We start from the raw sequence: 14199 nt of genomic DNA, 5'->3' as shown, positions 1-14199 counted from the left end.
TCTAGACTGGGTCATAAAAGTGATCCCACTCGGTTTACTTTTAAAGCATGGCTATATCCCTGAATAATTTACTGTCGAGAAAAACATGGGTGCACACTGTGCTGAACTCCCATATATGAGCAAGTGAGCATGTTTGTATTAGTCTCCAGGTGGACTTGCAAGTATACAGCTGGTACTCCTCAACAAGATATTTCTGCTCAAGTGACTTGGGAACCCCAAAGCTGGAGACCTGGTTTTCTTTGTACAATTACTTTTGGATGGGGCTGCCACTGCTCCCTTCACATTTGCTCCTACGACAGGAAGGGTGTGTGTCACATGATCCACCTACGTGGGTGTCTTTGACACTGTGGCTAGCAATCATGTGGGTGATGCCTAGTCCCCCTGCGAGGGGAATTGGTTGTGTGGTCCCTAACTACGATGGCACACAGAAGAGGTGACCTTGGAGCCAGCAGCTATGCCACTAAGCAAATATATGAAAGTGGTTGCAGCTGATCAGAAATGGAAGTAACATGGCTGAACACTTACGTATTATGTTATGTTGCAGCCCTGCAATTGCCAAAGCTTACAGAAGTTGAGAAGGCAAGTGTGCCGATTATGGTATGTTAAGTCTCTGCTGTTGTAACAGGAACTTAGGGACTATAGCCAGAAAACCTTTTGGTTAGTCACATCAAGTAGTGGCTTGCATGTGTGAATGAGCCGTTGTGGGCCGCACCAGGGCTAGGATGTTCAGGCTGCATCCTCTTGCCTCTTAATGCAGTGCCTTTCAGTGGAGTTGGTTCACATATTCACCATCAAGTCTTTATTGAGTGGTCCGCATGGATCTGCAAACAAGTCTCTGCTTGTCTTGAATATGTCATCATGGCTCCAGCACTGTTGCTCCAGATTGCTGAAGCCTTCGTCATGGCTGTTCGAGAGTCAGTGGCTTGAAGACTATTCAGCCCACGAGCCTGAAACTTCTTCTGAGTTGGAACCCTGTCCAGGGATTGATTGACACCCTGCCAAGTGATATGGTAACAAATGTTCTCGGAACACAGTGAAATCTGACAAGGAGGTGTTGCAGATTATAAATGCTCTCCTGCTGCACAGGATGTATCTCTTGGCTCAAATCTGACTTAACTAAACAGCCAGCAAAAGCTGCTGCCCTGCTTTGAGAGGAAAAACAGGAAGATGAAGGAACTTTTTCCCCCTCCCCAAGAATTGTATGTTTAATGTTCTTTCCTGCATTTCTTAGGGGCTGACTGTTTACTTCCACTCTCTCTTCCTCTTTCCTAGAGCTTTTGTTATAGACACCTTAAGTAGCGCAGCAGGGAAATGCTTGACTAACAAGCAGAAGGTTGCCGATTCGAATCCCTGCAGGTACTATATTGGGCAGCAGCGATATAGGAAGGTGCTGAAAGGCATCATCTCATACTGTGCGGAAGGAGACAATGGTAAACCCCTCCTGTATTCTACCGAAGAAAACCACAGGGCTCTGTGGGCGCCAGGAGTCGAAATGGACTTGACAGCACACTTTACCATTTTGTTATAGTTTCTGTTGGTTTGCAAGAGAGCCTCTTGTGCTGGTAGAAAAGGTACTGTGGAAGTGGACAAATGGTTGTAATAGTGTCTGTTGACTGTTGGCATTTGATGTACCTCACTTCTAAGTAATAAAGAAGCCAGGCCCAGTAAGCCATGGTGCTGCGTGTGGGTTATTCTGTATAGTTCAGTTGTGTTGAGATTAAAGATTAAAGATCTGCCACTTCTTAGTGGTGGAAATGACCCTGGCCAAATCCAGAAGGCTTTGCGGACCTCCTTGTTCATAGGCATTGTTCTCATCGACCAGTTCATCACAGAGATGATCCAGTACTTGACTGATGTACACACCAAATCCATCCCAACGGTGTTGGTGATCCTCTCCAAGGAGACCCCTGTCATGTGGTAGCAGACATGAGTTGTCATCTTTGCTAAGCAGGGTCTGCCCTGCTTTGTATTTGAATGGGAGAGCCAGTGTGGTGTAGTGGTTAGAGTGCTGGACTAGGACTAGGGAGACCCGAATTCAGATCCCCATTCAGCCATGATACTAGCTGGGTGACTCTGGGCCAGTCACTTCTCTCTCAGCCTAACCTACTTCACAGGGTTGTTGTGAGGAGAAATCTAAGTATGTAGTACATCGCTCTGGGCTCCCTGGAGGAAGAGCGGGATATAAATGTTAATAATAATAATACTACATATGTGAGCACTGTAAAATATTTCCCTTAGGGGATGGAGCTGCTCTGGGAAGAGCACCTGCATGTTTGCATGTAGAAGGTTCCAAGTTTCCTCCTTGGCAACTTCAAGATGATTTTAATTGTTTTGTTTTTATTTTGATGTGAACTGCCCTGAGCCATTTTTGGAAGGGTGGTATGTAAATTAAATAAATAAGATAGGCAGAAGTCTCTCTCAGCCCTGTAACCTTGGAGAAGCCGCTGCCAATCTATGTAGACAATACTGAGCTAGATGTACCAATGTGGTCTGACTTGGTATAAGGCAACTTCCTATGTTCCTGTGCCACCAAGGACTCCATCCTGCATTGTGCAAAGGGCATGTTCACTGCTGAGGATTTGCGATAAATGATTGTCCCATTAAAATTAATGGATCTTAATGCAGTCATGACTGACTTGGTCTCATTGATTTTAATAGGGCTTTTTCATGACTAAGCTGTCTGGATGCTAAGCCTGTTCCAAGATTTGGCTTCAGAGTGTCGAAACGGAATCATCTGCACATTGGCCCAGGCTCTGCAGGAAGGAAGCTGCACTTATGCGCTTAGCTCCTCATGAAGCTGTCCTGTGTGCAGCGCTGGGGAGGGCCACTAAAGGGCTCCTCAAAGCCCCAGGAAGCCTCAGTGACATCCTGGAGGGTGCATGGCAAGGCATGCAGGGAGCTCTGGGAAGTGTAGCCCTTCCCATTGCTTTCGCCATGGAGCTCTACATTTACCATTGCTCCCTGCATCGATGATGTCAGTGTTTTCCCTATTTTCCCCGCCGGCAAAAACTAGGATATACTTTGGAACTTTAGAACTTTAGAATGGAACAATTCACAGTTTATTATCTAAGAATGGATATATTTTGTAACTAATAAATGGAAGGCATTTGTATTACTAAATTTCATTACTATTCCAAACAGTACAATGTTATGTTATAGAAGTTATATAAAACACGAAATATAAGAAGGTAAGTGTAGGTTTGCTAAGAACACAAGTGTTACATGTTTGTTTTCTGCCCCTGCAAATGTCTGACTTTTTTCCCCCCCTGAAAGGGAAAAAGTGGAGGTGGGGGAAACTATCACCACGTATCACCACATTTTCTCCCTCCGTGTGGCTTCACAATTTCCAGAAATTGCACTGGAAAAACATTTCCAGAAATTTTTATATTGTTATATTAAAGTGCCCACAGTAAGTAAAATAACACAGTGCATTAAGAGACCCTCGTCTTTTTCCATCCCCGACTTGCTTTGTTTGATTGTACCTGCTGGCCTTATCCTTTAGAATATTGTTAGTTCGTGTAGTGTTTGTTCAAAACAAGAAGTTCAAATTGGTGGCTGGAATTACATAGATAAGGTTCCAACCAAATCCTCTTGGTTGGAAAAAGGATGCACTGCAGACGTTTCAAATGCTGTTATCTTTTGACATAGGCCTGAAAAGGAAAACATGGGATATGTCGGATGTTCCCTGGGAAATACCAGAGGACAACCTGCTTGGTGAAGTCAGTTCCTTCCTTGTTCTCTAAACCACAGGGAGCTTCTTTCTTCCACAATAACATTTCTCCTTTTTATTACCCCTTGCCATAATCCCATTTTACTCCCATGGCCATGAACAGATGTAACTCTGCATTTACACACTGTGCTTGAGGATGGAAATGTCTTTTGTCCTCTGCAAATGACTTCTTTTTCCTGTCCAATTAGTCCAGTGTTTCCTCTGCAGATAGCTTTCATTAAAAGTGTGTAGTTGGCTTGGCAAACCATCTGGTTGCTATGATGTCTGAGAGGAGACTATGTCAGCAAAAGTGCAACCTGATAGCAGTTGTAGAATGTATTAAAACACACACACACAATTGGCAAAAAGATCAAATATCAAGTCCTTAGAGAAGAAATATGAAAATGTGGGTTCTTTTTGGCTGAAGTCTAGAATTGGCCTGGATGGGTCCACCATTCCTTACTTAATACTTTGAGGCTCAGCTCGCCTTCCCAAAGCTATGACAGAGGCTGGAACAACCTTTTCTCCCTGGGAAGGAAGGGTACAGAAAGCTACTGTCATTATGCACAACCAGTTACTCACTAATAGAAGGGTGTGCAGAGATCCCTCCCTCCCTCCACTCATGTTCCAGATTTGTCCCCCCACCCCACAATGGCCAGAGCAAAAACCTGCAGCACAGAGAACAGTGGGGTGACATGTGGGGAGGAAGTGAAGATGGAGCCTCTGGTTTACCCCTGCTGATACACAGACAAACTTGAGTGTGTTGACTCTTGCTCATAGTGGCCAACATCCAGACTAATGTGGTGGCTGAGTAGTAATCTTGTGCTGGTCCAAGCATGTTGTGCTAGCCAGATGCACTTGGGAACTTGCATTCTGTGTTTGCAAATTTCACCTTGTTGCACAAGCACAAACTTAGTCTCCTGCTGTGAACAGTGGCACCATTTGGACCAGACCTCTGTGTGGAAGTCCAGTCGTCTATGCTGTGGGGCTCCCCCAAATGCCCTGCTGGTGGCTGGGGTGGCCGTGCCATGGCCCTCACCAGGCATTGAAGCACACAACTCTGAGGGCGGCTGTGGCCTGCCCACAGCGCACCTGCACACCTGTTTCCTGTTGTGCATGGCAGCAGGGGGTGGGTGGGTGAGGGCAAAGTGGGCCGGCTTGCTCAGCGGCTAAGGTACTAGGCCAGTTCTGGAGCAGGCAAGCTGCTTCCCCACACCTGCACACTGCAACTCGCAAGCATGTTACATCATGTGCTTGCAAGTGGCACTGCTCAGGTGCGGGGAAGCAGCTTGCCTGCTTCATGCCAGGCTCGGCCTGGGCCTAATGCTTTGGCAGGTGGCTGCGGGCTGGCCATAGGCAGGCCCATTTGGCCCTCAGGCCACACACATCCCAGCCACGCATGTCAGGAGAGCGGTGGGCCACAGCCGCGGCAGCGTGGCTACCCCAGTCCCCAGTGGGACATTTGGGGAGAGCCCCAGGCCCAGCCTGGGCCCACTGGAGAGAGTGAGACAGCTGCCCATACCAAAAGTGATATGTGCAGGTCAGTGGGAAGTATTCATAATTTCTCCCCCCCCCCCAAGTTTCCAACGTTCCCTGAGCCTGTTCTGCTCAGTACTGCATTGCAGCTTATCTTGTGGCGGTGGTGAGGGATGGCAGGGAGGCCAAAAGACCGTTTAGGTGCAGGCTCCAAAATTACTGAAGTGCCCCTCTGGCTGTGAAACCTCTTCTTTAAGGAGCCTTAGCATAAGAGTGCACCTTCAGACATCCCTGTGACTTCATGCAGCTGTACAACCTCCTTGCACTAGTGCAGCATTAGTTTGGATGTCTGCCATTTTGTCTACTTGACTGCCTAGCTACACAATTGGAAGGATCATGTGATGCAGATCCTCTTGGACTGCCCTACTTCAGGCTGCAGGTGAGGGATTTCATGTAAGTGTTCACCCTTATTTAAATAAATACATGTACATAAATAAATGATTGGATGTATAGTGTGTGTAAGTAGGTGGGTGGGGCATGTGAAGGCAGCACGGACATCTGCAGTCTCCCATTTAGTCTAAAGCAGTACAGTCCATTATGAAGCTGCAGCTTATCATTTTGCTGTAGCCTGGCTCTCTTAATGTTGTGACTTAACTGAGTGACTTAACTGTCACCTAGCGATGGAAACTAACAGGGAAACGGAAATTAAAAGGCTACAACTTGCTAAGGTCATCAAGGAATTTCACAGTTGATCCTATAGTGGCTGGGAACAGGAGAGCTATTGCCCAGGACCCCACAGCTGCAGGGCCCCCACACTGCAGAACAGTGCCCTGCCACCCCCCACCCCCCAATTATTACAAGTCAGCCCTGGGTCCTGGCTTTCAAAGCTGTGCCTTTAGTTTTTTGGAAGGTACCACTGGCGGAGGAAGCCAGCCGGTGGCCTGTATTCCTCCTGCTGGCAACCCCACCGTCACTCCCCCTGCCTCAGATGTCAGGTGCAGGGTGTTTGGCTGGGGTGCCAGGCATGGTCCCTGATTGGCGGTGGCCCAGGTTCTTTGAACCTGTCCACTCAGTGGTGACTCCACCCCTGAAAGGTATCCTTACATTATGCATGGGGCAGTCTTCTCCCACTTGATTGTCTGTGTGGACCTTTTTACTTGCTAGAAGATAAAGAACTTAAGAGATCCATAGTGATGAAGGATGGGTGAAAAATAACCGATGACCGTAGAAGAATCTTCAAGGCAGTGTAGCTTAGTTGCTATGTACAGTCTTTTGGGTATGGCTTGGTCAAAGGCTTTTGAGTCTGAAAAATGTGTGTGTGTGTTTGGATGTAGGAGAGTGAGCAGTGTTTTATCTTTCCCGGCTCTGAAAGAAAAGAAAGAGAGAAAGGCGAGGGGATGCTTCCATCTAATGAGCACAGTCCTGGACAGATGCATCCTGCAGCTGTGGGCCTCTTTCTCCTCCCTGTCTAAATTTAGTCCCATTGTTGGGTCCGTCTCTGATTCCCTGCCAAGCTCCCTACTTTGGCGGAATGTAAATTCAAGATGTGTGAATATTTGTGGCACTGGACAATTCGAGAAAGGAACGAAGCTCCAACATGAGGGACTGGCAGAGAGAATTGCTCTGTTGCAATCCTTGTACTAGAAGTAATGAATGCTGATCTAGCATTTTGAAGGGCTTGTAGGTTTGACCCTGTCTTAGGCTTGGCAAAGGAAATATTGCTGTAGGTGTTCATGGTACTGGCAATGGGTGGGCAGGTGCACAGTGGGGGGCCTCAGAGGGAAATGCTAGATCAGCATTTGCAGAAGAAAGTTGTGGGTGAACCATGGCAGAAGCAGTTGCAGGTGGGGGCTGTGCAGGCAGGCCCCATGCCTGAGGGTGGGGGGAAGGGGAAATGGAGACGTGGCAGCATGAGCGCCTCTAGGCATTGGCGGTCCAGGTACACTGGCCACCCTGTTATTTATGTATCATATTTATATACCACCCCATTTAAAATATCTGGGTGATTTACAAATTAAAACACAATTAAAACCTTAAATCATATAAAACAAATTAAAATAATAATCAATGAAAATTTAAAACATTATAAACTACAAGCCTGATAAAATAGGTGCATTTTCAAGAGTCGCTTAAAAACAGCCAGAGATGGGGAGGTTCTGATTACATTTGGGAGCATGTTCCAGAGCCTTGGGGCAGCCCTAGAGTCCAGTTCTGGTTCACCACAAAACAAGCTATTGGTAACCACAACTGGACCTCCCCCGATGATATTAATAGGTGATGGGGTTCATGAAGAAGAAGGCTCTCTCTTAAATATCTTGGGCCCAAGCCGTTCAGATTGTGTTCCATGGTTGCTACACCACACAGGTTCTGTTGCATGGTTGCTACATGCCTGACCAGTAGTTATCATTATCTGCCTTCTGTATCTAACAATTTCCAGGTTGTTACCTCAGGGAAAATCATAAAGAGGAGCAGAGTAGTGGTATCGATTTCCCTCTGTGTCATGCTGCGTCAGAGAGCCTGATGAACCAGCAGGTAGCACAAATGTCTGTTCTGGGACTGCATATCAACTTTGTGGTAGGGGTGTGCACGGAACCGCCAACTGCGGTCCGGCACTGGGTGGGGGGGTATCTTTAAGAGCGGCGGGAGGGTTTACTTACCCCTCCTGCCGCTTTCCCGCTTGGCGCCCGTAATTCTACGAGTAATTGGGGCGGCAGGACACCAGCCGATGTCGCCGCCCCACGCGACCAGATTACGGGCCAAATCAGCCCAAACTACTGCCGCTGACGACGACGACGACAACAACCACCCACCCAGCTGCCCAACACAAGGCCCGATTTCAGGCCAAAGAAACCACCCCCACACGGCCGGATCACGGGCCAAATCGGCCCAAACTACAGCCGCCGCCGCCCGCCCAGCCGCCCAAGTCCCAATCCCAACAAGGCCTGCGTCAGTCGGGCCGATCAGGGCCCCACAACTCGAAGGAGAGGAGCTCGCAAACAGAGCTCCTCTCTCCGCAAAGTCTCGGGCTGAACTGGGTCTTTGGGCGCAAAGGACGCCTGGGAGTTTTGAAGAGCAACGTCAGGAAAGGGGCGGCCTCGCAAACACCTCCCTGCCGCCCCTTTCCCGACATTGCTCTTCAAAACTCCCAGGCGTCCTTTGCGCCCAAAGCCCAGTTTGGCCCGAGACTTTGCGGAGAGAGGAGCTCTGTTTGCGAGCTCCTCTCCTTCGAGTTGTGGGGCCCTGATCGGCCCGACTGACGCGGGCCTTGTTGGGATTGGGACTTGGGCGGCTGGGCAGGCGGCGGCGGCTGTAGTTCGGGCCGATTTGGCCCGTGATCCGGCCGTGTGGGGGTGGTTTCTTTGGCCTGAAATCGGGCCTTGTGTTGGGCAGCTGGGTGGGTGGTTGTCGTCGTCGTCGGCAGCGGCAGTAGTTTGGGCTGATTTGGCCCGTAATCTGGTCGCGTGGGGCAGCGACGTCGGCTGGTGTCCTGCCGCCCCAATTACTCGTAGAATTACGGGCGCCAAGCGGGAAAGTGGCGGGAGGGGTAAGTAAACCCTCCCGCCGCTCTTAAAGATACCCCCCCACCTGAACCGGACCGCCCAGGTCCGGACCGGTCTGGAGGCTTTTTAAATGGCCTCCGGACCGGTCCGGGCCCATCCCTACTTTGTGGTGCTAACTGCTGAATTAGGCTGAGTTCAAAGTTATTGCAAGGAGAGAACAAAATCCTGTTAGTTTAAATCCGGTTGCTCTTGTTGATATTGAAGGTAGGCTTTGCATATTTAATAGCATTGTGGGGAGAAAGGAGCCCACGTCTGACTTCTGATGAGGAAAATGAAAGGCAAATGCTGATTCAGCAGTTGAGGTTGCAGCAGATGCTTTGCAATCTGAGAGCTCTTGCTTTAAAATTGTGGAGAGGAGGAGGAGAGCAAGAATAAGAAAAATGGTTTATAAAAAGAAAGTTTCTTAAAATTTCATCTCTCCCCCCCCCCCCCATTTTCTGGACCATTTCAAACTGGCTTTTGGGCAAGTCATGGGGTTTAGACAGCCTTGGTTGGCCTGTTGGATGATCTCCAATTAGGAATTGACAAGGGGAGTGTGACTGTTGATCCTTTTGGATTTCTTGGCAGCTTTCAATACCATCGGCCATGGTATCCTTCTGGGGTGCCTGAAGGGGTTGGGAGTGGGAGGCATGGCTTTGCAGTGTATCTGCTCCTACCTCTCGGGTAGGTTCCAGATGGTGTCACTAGGAAACTGCTCTTCAAAACAAGAGCTCCGGTACTGAGTCCCACAAGTCTCCATACTGTCTTCAATACTTCTTAATATCTACATGAAACCATTGGGAGAGATCATTATGGGATTTGGTGCAAGGTGTTATCAGTATGCTGATGACACCCAAATCTATTTCTCCATGTCAACTTCATCAGGAAAGGGCATTCATTCCCCAAATGCCTGCCTAGAGGCGGTAATGGACTGAATGAGGGAGAACAAACTGAGGCTGAATCCAAGCAAGATGGAGGTACTTATTGTGAAAGGTCAAGACTTAGGAAGTGATTTAGATCTGCCTGTTCTGGACAGGGTTACACTCTCCTGGAAAGAGCAGGTACATAGCCTGGGAGTACTTATGGACCCAAATCTTTCCCTGATTTCCAAGGCTGAGGCAGTGGCCAAGAGTGCTTTCTATCAGCTTTGGCTGATTCACCAGTTACATCCATTACTGAAGATAAATGACCGAAAAACAGTGGTGCATATGCTGGTAGCATCCAGGCTTGACTACTCCAATGTGCTCTGTGTTGGGCAGCCCTTGTTCATAGTTTGGAAACTGCAGTTAGCAGAGAATGCAGCAGCCAGGTTGGTCTCAGGGGTTGCCCAGAGTGATCATATTACACCTGTTTTAAAATAACTACACTGGCTGCCAATAAGTTTCCGGGTGAAATATAAATTGCTGGTCATCTCTCTATATTATCAATTCTCTTAGCCGACCGTTGGGATGCGTGCCAAGCTCTTTGCGGTGGAACTCGCAAAAGGTCATGTGAGAGTCCGACCACCGTAATGTCGGCAGAGGCGGCCCACAGAGGCCGCTGGGCTGCCAGGAAGAGAAGGTAGCTGGCGGCGGTAGAGCCACGTCACCGCCTGGCAATGGCCACAGAAATGGAGGCGGTGGCGTGGCATGGCCTGGGGAGGCGGCTGGGCTACCAGGAAGAGGAGGTGGTGAGCAGCGGTAGAGCCACGCCACCGAGAGCAGCCCGGCTAGGTGGGCGGCAGAGCTGCGCTCGGCTGGGAAGGAAAGCGCTGCCGGCAGCTGGGGACGAAAAGCTGAGAGACTGGGGCATAAGGTGGGAGGGAGGGCAGGAGAGGCTGGGGCAGAAATGAGGTTAAGGGAGCCACAGCTTCTTCAACCCTGTTTTAACTGATTGTGTGTTGGCGCCAGCTGCTTTGAGCCAGTGCTGAGACACTGAGGGGCGCCCACCCATCCCCGGGGAGGATACTCACAAAGCACCATGCACCCACACGCTGGCATCGTGGTATTTCCAGGGGCCGGGATGATGTGTCCCGGCCCCCGCAACTCCACGTTGTCTGGAGCAGCAGCAGATCATCTGGGCTCATGATCTGCGCGCCCAGCAACGAGGACCCACCATCTGCAGGGGAGGAAAGCTTCTGTAGCCTTCCTTCCTGTGTGCCCTCCTGGCCGGGTCCCTGGTTGTGAGAAAGGGCCTTATGTTTGTTCACTCCGTTGTGGATCTACTTTTCTTTTGTTCTTTATTTCCATTCACTCTCTTCTCTTTGCCTCTGCTACTGTCTTCTCCCCGCCCCCTTTTTTTGCTGCTCCCGGCAGTTTTATGGAAGAACTGAAGGTTCTGCCTGCCTCTCTTCTTTTTGTAGAGTGTTGCTTTCTATGAAAACAAGATGTCAGTCTTCCATGGAGTTAAGAAAAGTGGGTTGGCAAAACAAGCAAGATGTTTCTACTCCCCAGCCACTTCCTACAGAATTGTATGGGTCACAAAAATGCATCAAGCTGCAGGAGTGCAGGCTCTCTGTGCAACCGAGAACCCTGCAAAAGGCATGTAAGAGGAGCGTATGAGCCTTCAGATTTCATTTTTTGAAATTACCATCAAGCAAGGTCCTAGCCCTTAACAGATGGGTTTAAATGTTTGTGGGCAGTACTTGGTGGAGCCTCAGAAGCCAGCGGTTTGGCTAAGCATAATCTCCCAAGTGCTCTGATTTAGCTTTTTACCTCTCCTATCTACTATCTTGTAATCACTTGATTGGCAATGTGGTATCAAAATTTAAAAACAAAAATATGACTAGCCAAAGCAGGAAAAATAAACACACATAATATAAATGTGCTTATTAAATATGTTATTAATATAGACCACAGAATTCTACTTGGTACAAACTTTAAGAAGACAGAAGCACAGGTCCTGTTCTATGGCTTTCACTGATGGTGAGGGAAAAGTGATGGGATGTGTTGTACAAATCTTAATCCTCCTGAGAACTGAGGAACATAGATTTGTAAGTGTGTTTGCACTTTAGAGGAGTTGTGGTGTTTCAGACCTATGCTCCATCTCGGTCAGCATCTTGTCTGAAAATTGTGAGCAGATGGATCCTTTGAGAGAGCTCTCAGCTAAGGTTTGGTGGCATTATCCATCCTTGTTTGTAGATTCTCCAGCTTCTGTTCGCAGAGCTTTCTGAAAAAGTGGAAGTTGTGTGACTAACATGACTGGTAATCACTGACAAGTGGGACCTATTGCAAAACATTGCAATGTATTCCCAGTCCCTTAGATGAGTGCTCCTGCTGAAGGTGTAGCCAACAGGAGCCTTGTAGTTTATGGGTGGGAGGGAAAGGTTCAGAAAGGGAGAGAAAGAAACGGACACCTTTTGTTTTTCCCACTCTCTTGAAGCCTTCTCTGCTGCATTGTATAATTCTAGAGAGTTAAATTGTGGCTTACTGTAAGTTGACTATTTGAACAGGCTAATTTCCTGCTGCTGCTCATTATTCTTTGCATTAACCCCCACCCCACCAAACGAGCACCCTAACATTGATATTTTAATTGCTCAGGACCATCAACATTCTATAAGTTGTAGCTCATAGGGCTGTGTTGTTGTTGTTTTAAACTCTTATTTACAAATCTGTATATATAGTATACTTCTGCCTGCTACCTGGGGAATCCTCTAAGTACGTAGAAACTGCTCCCTTATATTTGGGTGGCCCTGTTTCACTTCCAGACTTATAGATGCTCAAGCACCTGAGTACGCTGTTCGTGGGACTAGCAACAAAAGTTGCAGTGTATCCCCAACCTTTGATATTAAGGGAATGCCCCTCTTTGGGACTCCCGCCAAACTGGACCTGGAGCCTTACAGTGCTATTCAGGCCAAAGAACTACCTCGAGAATTAACACCACAACCAATACAGCAATAAAATGCTCTCTTAGGCCTTAAGCTAAGGGAGTCAGAAAGAGCGGGGAAAGGACATATTTCTCTCTCTTTCTGACTGCCTTAGCTTAAGGTCTCCCCTGCTGTCTATATAGTGCTAGAAGGTTAGATTTGGGACTAGCTACCAGCCTGGAAGCTGAACATTTTGTTGCTGCATGGGTTGTGGTGTTAGTTCTGGAGAGTGGGAAAAGCTGTCCTCTTTCCGTTCCTTCACCTGAAACATCAGTTTAGTCCCGGGTGCGTGGGAGTTCTTTAACCACACAGTCCTCCAGCCATAAACCCAGCACACAGGATACTTACTCTAAGCTGTTCGGGGTTCAGCACACCCATTTCCTCTCTGTCCTCTTATTTCTAACACTTTCTTGTGCTGTTTTCTTTCAACCCACGCCAACATTCTGTGCCCCAATTGCTGTCAACTGTAGCCTTAACTGATAGACTCACACAGCCTGCCCAACTCTGGTCCCTTTAAAGGTAAAGAAGCTCTTTTCATGATCAGTGAAAAGAGCTTAAGTCAGGTCTGCAGGGAGAGTGGCCTTAGCCCGCTCTCCCTGCAGACGATCAAGCCTGCAGCCCTGGGTAGCTGGATTGGCCGCCCACACGACTGCTGGCTCCGTCACAGAGCTGGTGGGGCCTGTGGGGATCGGGGTCTGCACGCCCCCTGGAAGTTCCAGGATGGCCCGCATGAGCGCGCGGGGCATTCTGGAGAGACCCCCGAGCCTAGGAGGCTGCTTGCTACTTGTGTGTCGCCGTGTGCCGCGGCAACACACGAGCAAAAAGAGGTGGTTTATGGAGTGCTCACTCTGTTAACCTCATCTTAGGGGAGGGGTATTTAGGGTGGTTAGCTGCCGGGAGCCGCGCAGCTCCCGTTGCAGCACACGATCGCCCCAAAGCGGGCTAGGCTCCCTTAGTCCACTTTGTGGCGATCGTGAGAATCGCCTCACTGTGGGTTGTTGAGTCAATGTCGACTCCTGGTGACCACAGAGCCCTGTGGTTGTCTTTGCTAGAATATAGGAGGGGTTTACCATTGCCATGTCCCATGCAGTATGAGATGGTGCCTTTCAGCATCTTCCTATATTGCTGCTGCCCGATATAGGTACCAGCAGTGTTCCCTCTAATAAGGATTGTGGACTACAACTCCCATAATCCCTGTGCAAAAGCCATTGTAGCTGGGGATTCTGGGAGTTGTAGTCAACAACATCTGGAAATCCCTGTTAGAGCGGACACTGGGTACCAGTGGGGATTTGAACTGGCAACCTCTGGCTTGCTAATCAAGTCATTTCCGTGCTGCGCTATGTTCATTACAGGGTCTAGTTCCTTTACACTCCCTTTTTAAAAACTCTCTCAGTGCAGAAGTAAGAGCCAGTAGAAAATAACAGAGAAGTCCAGGATTTAAGCCTAATTATGAGAGGGCATCAGCAACATGTCCTCTCCTCACCTGACCCCTCAACAAAAAGTAGCTGTAAATGCAGGAGGTCACCACCCACTCCAGTCAATAAGATGAGTTATATTTTCTTATCTCTGTGTCTTAGAAGCTCACAGTGCTGTGTCTGGGGTTTTGTTACTAGCTGAGTTTATTCTGCCCA

At 48.5% G+C, this 14199-nt stretch overlaps 1 protein-coding gene and 1 long non-coding RNA gene across 4 annotated transcripts in view; one reads left to right on the top strand and one right to left on the bottom strand.

Moving 5' to 3' along the window:
• PALD1 (phosphatase domain containing paladin 1) overlaps positions 1-14199 on the top strand; it is a 211302-nt gene that overhangs the window by 51536 nt on the left and 145567 nt on the right. The gene's annotated exons all lie outside the window — the stretch shown is intronic.
• Positions 11528-13052, bottom strand: LOC128349824 (uncharacterized). The gene is made up of 2 exons (XR_008319014.1): positions 12917-13052; positions 11528-11871 (listed from the first exon to the last, which is right to left on the bottom strand). It is a non-coding gene; the product is annotated as an uncharacterized LOC128349824 (long non-coding RNA).

This window comes from Hemicordylus capensis, chromosome 3 (genome assembly GCF_027244095.1).
Source record: "Hemicordylus capensis ecotype Gifberg chromosome 3, rHemCap1.1.pri, whole genome shotgun sequence".
Classification (NCBI taxonomy): domain Eukaryota; kingdom Metazoa; phylum Chordata; class Lepidosauria; order Squamata; family Cordylidae; genus Hemicordylus; species Hemicordylus capensis.
Note: the sequence above shows the minus strand (reverse complement) of the source record. Positions and strands in the feature narration are given on the sequence as shown.